Source organism: Bombus affinis, unplaced genomic scaffold, assembly GCF_024516045.1.
Source record: "Bombus affinis isolate iyBomAffi1 unplaced genomic scaffold, iyBomAffi1.2 ctg00001287.1, whole genome shotgun sequence".
Taxonomy (NCBI): domain Eukaryota; kingdom Metazoa; phylum Arthropoda; class Insecta; order Hymenoptera; family Apidae; genus Bombus; species Bombus affinis.
This window is the reverse complement of record NW_026109656.1, coordinates 5,273-12,671: the sequence shown is the minus strand read 5'-3', so window position 1 is coordinate 12,671 and position 7,399 is coordinate 5,273. Positions and strand designations below refer to the sequence as shown.

The 7,399-nt window shown below is 33.9% G+C and overlaps 1 long non-coding RNA gene across 1 annotated transcript; it reads left to right on the top strand.

Moving 5' to 3' along the window:
• Positions 1-1,114: 1,114 nt before the first annotated feature.
• On the top strand, positions 1,115-7,015 carry LOC126928670 (uncharacterized). The gene is made up of 2 exons (XR_007716892.1): positions 1,115-4,265; positions 6,588-7,015. It is a non-coding gene; the product is annotated as an uncharacterized LOC126928670 (long non-coding RNA).
• Positions 7,016-7,399: the final 384 nt, after the last annotated feature.

The window sequence follows — 7,399 nt, the reverse complement described above, 5'->3', positions numbered from 1 at the left end:
ATTATAAATATTATAAATTATAAATTATAAATATTTGATATAAATTACAATCATACTACGGGGAAAAGTGAAACATATGTTTTCTTGTGGAACATGTGATAGTAAATTATTCGAAGCATAATAATGCTAAATTAAACATCTATACGGTAACATTTACGGACGAATATTGGGGTAATATTATCGCGTCGCTTTAATCTGGCTTCAATTTAATGCTTTGATTGCGGTCTTTGAAATGGCATCACAGATGCTGGTATAATATCACACGAAAAAGGAAGGACCAGTGGTTAATGTTGCAAGCGCACCAGTGCGTTGCAGCCATCGGGGGTGGTTTTGACGCCGGTGCCGAGGAGAGGCGCAGAACGTGTTCGATCGACCCGCGAACGCAGCCCGTGCTCATACTGTGACAGAGTTCGTTTCAGTTAGTCTCAGTCGCTGTTTGCCCGTCGACAGCGTATAGTCGCGCCGGCCAACGATTATTTTTTCTTTTTTTGTTTCTCGATAATTCTCTCGCAACACTCGTTCTATACGTACACCATCAGTTTATCGCGTGATCATTGTTCCCGCTTCTCCCACCTTGTCACGTCCTTCAAAGAAGATTTCCCTTCAGTTTTTTGTTGTTTGGGGAAAATTCATCGCTCGGACACATGGATTTATCGACACGACGGTTTATCGAGGCATCAGCGTGATGTACTTTTCAAGTTTCATATTTTCTCTGTGATACTTTCTAAGGAGAATTTAGAATTCGAAAGATATCAATTTCCAGGAAATATAGGTCTTTATGAGAGGTTTGAATCATCGATAGGTTTGAATTTAATTAACTCTCTTATAATTGGTATTTCAATTTTTTAATTCCTTAAATTCAGCTTTCTTTATGCTGTTAGACGATATAACGCGGGCATTTTATGATATATCGAATATATTCGTATATATTTTACTTTATACATTCGATAAATTTCCTTGATTGGCCGGCCTGCAACCCACATACGGCACTTAATAAAAATTTGTTTCGTTAGAGGTCGGTGTTTGTTCATCTTCGTCATAAAAATGTCATGACGTCATATCATATCACAAGGGTTCTTCTGAAAGCTAGATATTCGATAACAAGATGGTTTAATGGTTTTCGGTAGCTTGCAATGTCAAGCTTTGAACTGGCGGGATCGCCTTGCTGTCAAATCGCCATTCAGCAGCGACCATATTCTTTAACTACGTTCAAGACGTATATCACGCTACAGAAACCATCAAAGGAGGATAATTGCAAGTTAGTTGCCTCTTAGAAACGAGACAGTTGGTTATTACTTGTTATCCGTAGTTGGTAGTTGTTCTCCTTAGTCGCCACGTATTATAGGGACGACATTCATAGTCACCAGTTGCCTTCGCTAATAGTTTCTTGTTGTCTGTAGTTAGTTCTCGTCATCGCTATGTATTCCATCAACCACGTAAAATTTAACATATAGGATTTTATTCTTTTTTATTCTTTCTGTAGGAAGATTCTTTAAGTAATATGAATTTAAGTAACTATTTTATGATACAATAAAGTGGAAAAACGATTATTTTACGTAACGTAATATTTTAAAGAACTTTGAATTTAAAGGATTCAGATAGATATCTTAAACGTAATTAAACCCTTCATATCGTAACAAATTAAAAGAAATTGCGCAAGAAAGTACAAATACATTTAATGCATAAAACATATATTTAAAATCCAAATGTAGGCGTTGACGCGTGCGTGCTACATGTTCGAAACGTTCGTTACATCGGCGATAAAATTTGTACGAATTTGACGAAGAAGCTTAACATATGGTGTGCTTCAAGACGACAGTAAAAAGTGTTGGCGGATTTTTCGAAATTTCTTCCATTCTTAATAAAAATATATTGTATAAATATAGTAGGATTTTTCAAATTTAAATAGTTATAATGATTTGAAACTTTACAATTCGGTACGGTTCTGTTTTATCCTTTGAATATACCTGTCATTTTCATATCTCCTTTTAACTAAACTAAATATTTGGAAATCCTATAATTTGTACACTTCTATTTGTGAATAAGATCGATGAAATTAAAGCGTAACTATGCTTTCAATAATGGCTTCGATGTATTGCTCACCATTATGGCGGATTAACGTCTCTAAGTGATCGACCTTAATCACTAAATGGCAGCCGCGATTCAGTGGTAGAGCCTTACACATGACGGACATTGCAAGCGCTTGTAAGACGTCTATTGTGAAACGTTTCCAATAGCATCGGTTACGACGACGGTGAAATCCGAATAGAAATATATATCGCGTATCGCTTCAGCCTGACATGTCTTAAAATAGAATCACAATTTTTCGTTCTTAAAAAAAAAAAAAAAAAAGTCTATAAAAATTATATGCAAATAAAATAGATAAATGGATAAATGGTTGTACAAATTTTGTAAAACAGATATTACAAATATACGTAAATAAATTATATATTTATAAATTGTTTGTTTAAATATCTGTTTGTTTAAATAAATAAAAGGGATATTTACGACTTACAATGAACGTAGTCCTGTTTTTAGTTTTAAACAAAGCAAAAACGGATAACAACTTTTTAAAATGTAAAACTCAACGCAACAGTGGTTTTTTTTAATTAATCAATAACGTTCAAAGTTAATTAATTTAGAGTGGTTTGTACATTTTGTATGCTCGCCGTATTTTAACGTTTGATGTGTAACGTTTGATGTAGTACTTGATGCCCGAAAAATCGAAAAATAATTAAATTTGATCGTTTCGTCGAATTTACAAGTGTGTATATTCGTGTGAAATCCTATGTGCTTGTGTATGCTGATGTGAAAGGCGGTAATATATTTTTCTTTTTTCGATTATTGTTGTCAACTTTTGTGTGGAATAAATCAATTCCGTGAATAGAAGTGCAATCACTACAGCTTACTATGAAATGATAGCACAACAACAGTAGATATCGCCATTGACGTCAGCTTCACAAAATTTCTCGAATATCGAGGTTGTCCATTTGGGTTAAGAATTTATTTCCAAAATGCCACAAGCACGAATATCTTATGGAAATTTCCACTGTAATTTTTAATAATCAGATTCCATATTGTATGCTACGATTCGAGGAAAATCCGCAGCTAATATTCCGCTATTATTGTCTTTGCTGCCTTTAAATACCATAAATAGTCGTCCGTAAATTTTAAAAGATTTTCTGTCGCATACTTATATTGTGTATTTTAGTCTTAAGGTGCGGGTCCTGTTCAATTAATTGAAAGTGATGAAACTGTAATGGGTCACGATAGTCAAATATTAAAAATGGTCTCGTTGGCTACATTTAAAATCTTTACGAGATATATATGCATAGTACGTTGCTACTAGCAACGGGTAGCGATGAGCAATAGAGAACAGTACCTTCCTTATCTCGTCGTGATTATGTACATACCAGTAATGCACAGTATTCGTACTGAATATCTTACAACATCTACATAGATTTTCAGATTTGTTTCGAATATTACCAGCATAACCATGATAGTAGAATTCTGTTACAGTATTAATTCTATAGTGCCGTTATGCATAATACAGCCCTAAAATGTTTCTACAAATATACGAATATTTTCGTCAGCTACTATATTCCAACCGTGGCTTATTATGAAAGGAAATATATAACGAAATTACTCGTTTCTTTTAGACTAAATTAGTTTAATTTGAATAATTTTAGTAATTGTGTAGCATCGAACAACAACTTATCATTAGCTTCACTCGATACTTGATTGCACGTAGCAACGTAATTGCGTTGGAACTGAGGGTAGAAAACAATGTCAACCGTTAGACGCGTCTGTCTGGCGAATGTGTAACGCGTGAATAATAGATGGCGTGAACCCTACTTATAGCTGTCTCGGCTTATATCGTAGCATTCAACCTAGGGTATAACGATAGGGATCATTAGAAGTTCAAAGGCCGGCTGATCAGCCTCATTTTGTTCCATTTTTTAATCAAGCGATGAATCGACAAATTGTACAGATTTCGATGGTTATCACAGTTCTCTGGGAATTTTAAAGCGCGGTTCGTCGAATTTAGTCGGATTGGCTACAGACTCTTTTACGAGCAGCTTGAAACTCGATCTAGTTTCGAGAAAATGAAAAATTCGTTTTATCTCTTTGCCTCCCTGTTCCTTCCTTCCTCTTTTTTTTTTTCTTTTTTTTTTGCTTTTTACATTGCGTTAAGACCGGCTAAATAATATTGATTGCCATGGACGTTGGCTGGTTTAAAATCACTGACATCGACGATAACAAAAGTAAGTTTGATGATCATTTATCTGAGCCGGTGTTATTCGACTTGAGCTCTGCACATTTGTTAATATTATTCTAGTAGGGATGAGATATTACAAATTTTAAATAACTTCGATTAAAATTATATTATAAAAATTATATTACATTAACGTTTAGAAGTCAATAAAGTGGAAAGAATTATAAAAGAATTATAAAAGAATAAATTATATTACAAGGAAACAATACGGCTAGGTAATTTGAAACATTCTGGGTAAAATTGCATTCTTTCAAAGTTAGGACGTACAGTATTTACAAAGTAGATTAAGTATCAAATGGGGTACTTAAGAAAATTCATGTTATCATTATTTAGTAAACATTTTCAGGTAATAGCCTTCTGCAAAAGCTGCTTTACGTTACGTTAACCTATTCATTATTAATATTAATCATATTGTTCTTATCTCCTAGGGGCATAACGATCCATTTTTATATCGTGTTAAAGCTAAATTTCTATTAGATTGTCGCAAAATTTTCTTTCGTTTTATAAAGAAATGATAGATACACAACATTTTTTGTTTTATGTTATTTTTTATTAAATTGGAGAAAGGTGGATCGCACATAATTCAATAAAATAATATAAAGCAAAAGATATCGTACATCTATCATTTCTTAATAAAACGAAAGAAACTTTTGGAACAACCTAATATTTCTCTACAACGACACTTCTACGATGTTAAAATATTTGATAAAAATATTTGATAAAAATATGAAGAAATTCTAATATTGATTTAAACGTATCGATTTATTTACTTTTCCCTGCCAGAAATTGTTAATTATGATTTCCACTTAAAAGCGTATTTCATATTATGAGGATAAATGATCAAATTCATCTCTAATATACACATTAGAGAGTCATTTATAGCTGCAATCCTGTTTACCGCTCGTATTCCTGGAACTCGATAATTCACTAGGTGATTGCTTTAACCGTGCAGAATACATCCATAAATAATTAATCGCTATTAATATTTCATCGACTTTTGAAAATCCCTGATGTGATCTATTTCACGTGATGAGAATACGTGTAAAGTGAGGTTATTGCTTGATTACCTTTAGTCGAATAAATCGAGTGATTCAAATTATAATGGGGAAGAAAGTCAAATCTATGTATATTATTTTTTTCAACTTTTATGTATCATTTGACGGAAGGAAATTTGGTAAGTAAGGTTCACCTTTTTTAATGTCAATGATTTTGAGATATGTTATTAAGCTCCAAATTCTAAGCAATCTTCTATATATATATATAACATACGTATAATAGCCAAAGTTCAACTCCCAAGTATACGCAAAGCTTTTATTTTCAATTTATGCGATACCACTATGTTCCATGAATTTATTTGCTAACGGTATTGAAACAAATAACAAGCAGAGGACGAACTATCCGTGAACTGTTTTGCCAACGAGTACGCTTCCAATATTTTCTGTTTGAAAAAACACACTTGTTGCTGTTGCAACTCCAAATATTTTTACAGCCGACGCTTTTGCCATGAATCATCGGCTAACATATAAAATAGAGAAAAGCCATAGTTGATTGTAATGGAAATTTAGAAAACCTCAAACCTCAAACGATATAGGAGGGAAAAATAAAGGAAAGGAAGGGAGAGATAATTGGAAGCTTGGGGCCAGGTTTAATTCACTGAAACCGGGCTGCTTGTGTCATCACGAAACAGAATTGCCAGTACGTCATTTCTGTGCTCCCGTCCTCGTAAAAACGGGTTCACTCGTTAAGAAAAAACGAATAGGCGGTGAAGAGAGAAAACAGCAGACAGAGAGCGCTTTTAAAAAGCTGACGAAGCGTGCGTTGCCACAACGAGACACACGGTGCTATTTGTCGTTTTAAATTGCGCCGCAACTTGTTTTTGAGATCTTTGCTAGAGACATGTGAAAACACGTTGGAAGTATATTTCTTGTTTTTATGGAATTTAGCTGGAAAATGAAAAATAACGTAAAACATGTACTTACGACTTACAGAGTAATTGAATGTATACACTATAATAATTAGCGATCTAAGGCTTTAAAAGATTTTAAAAGATCGAAAGAAAAGAAAAGAAAAGAAGAAAGATAATATGTTGTGGCAGTCTAACTCGATCTAAGGAAATAGAGAGGGAGGGGGGGGGTAAAGCTTGTTAATCTGGAAAGAATACAAGCGTCAATTTCAAGCACTTATAGGGAATCAAGCGGGCTTGTTAAGGTCGTAAGTTGGACAATTATCCCGTGTTAGGTTCAATCAGCTTAGTCCTACACAATATTGATCCAATCATGTGAAAACAAATGTATTCTGATTTTTGTCGCAGATATTTCTGGCCTACGCACTCCAGTGCCCGCACAGCAGATATTGAAACACCTGATTTTCACCTATTCTACAGCGACAACATTTCTTGATTTTTTACAACCATGAAGAATTTGTACTCGGAAATACTTGCAATGCTCATCTGCTTGCAGGTTATTTTCGTCACTTTCTTCCCGTTAGGGGCTGGTAAGTTGATACTGATTAATTATACCATCGAAATTCTATATAATGGCTACAAAAAATATTTGCATCATTACCCTCATTTCCTAACGAAGCGCGTTTTTTTACCAAGTTTTATATTTCATTTCATAGTATCAAATCTCTGTAGTTACACGAAAGTATTAAATGATAGGAAACTTGATATACACGAATTTAATTAATTAATAAGTTAGTCGATATACAGCCATTATTATTTCATGTGAAATATTACAACGTCAAAAACTTAACGTTCCTGTACGTACAGTATTAATCACAAATTGTAAGAATGTTTACTGATAAGCAAAATAGATAATATGGAAAACGCAGACCTATGGAAAGAGAATTCCTGACATTAGACAGGAATACGCGAAATATTTTATGGTATGTCTAACATGGAGAATATATGCGGCAAAGTACGAAAAATTCATCCTGAGATATGTATACGACCTACGTGGTACGGGACGTGTTATAAATGGTTTCCGCCACTCAGCCGTATTTGAATTTGTGAACACGATCGAACAAATGACGCGACAATTATTAATTACCGTCTCTGCCTTAGTAACGATTCGCGTTGGAACGAGGTCGAATCGTTCCGATTCCACGCGCGATTAACAAATA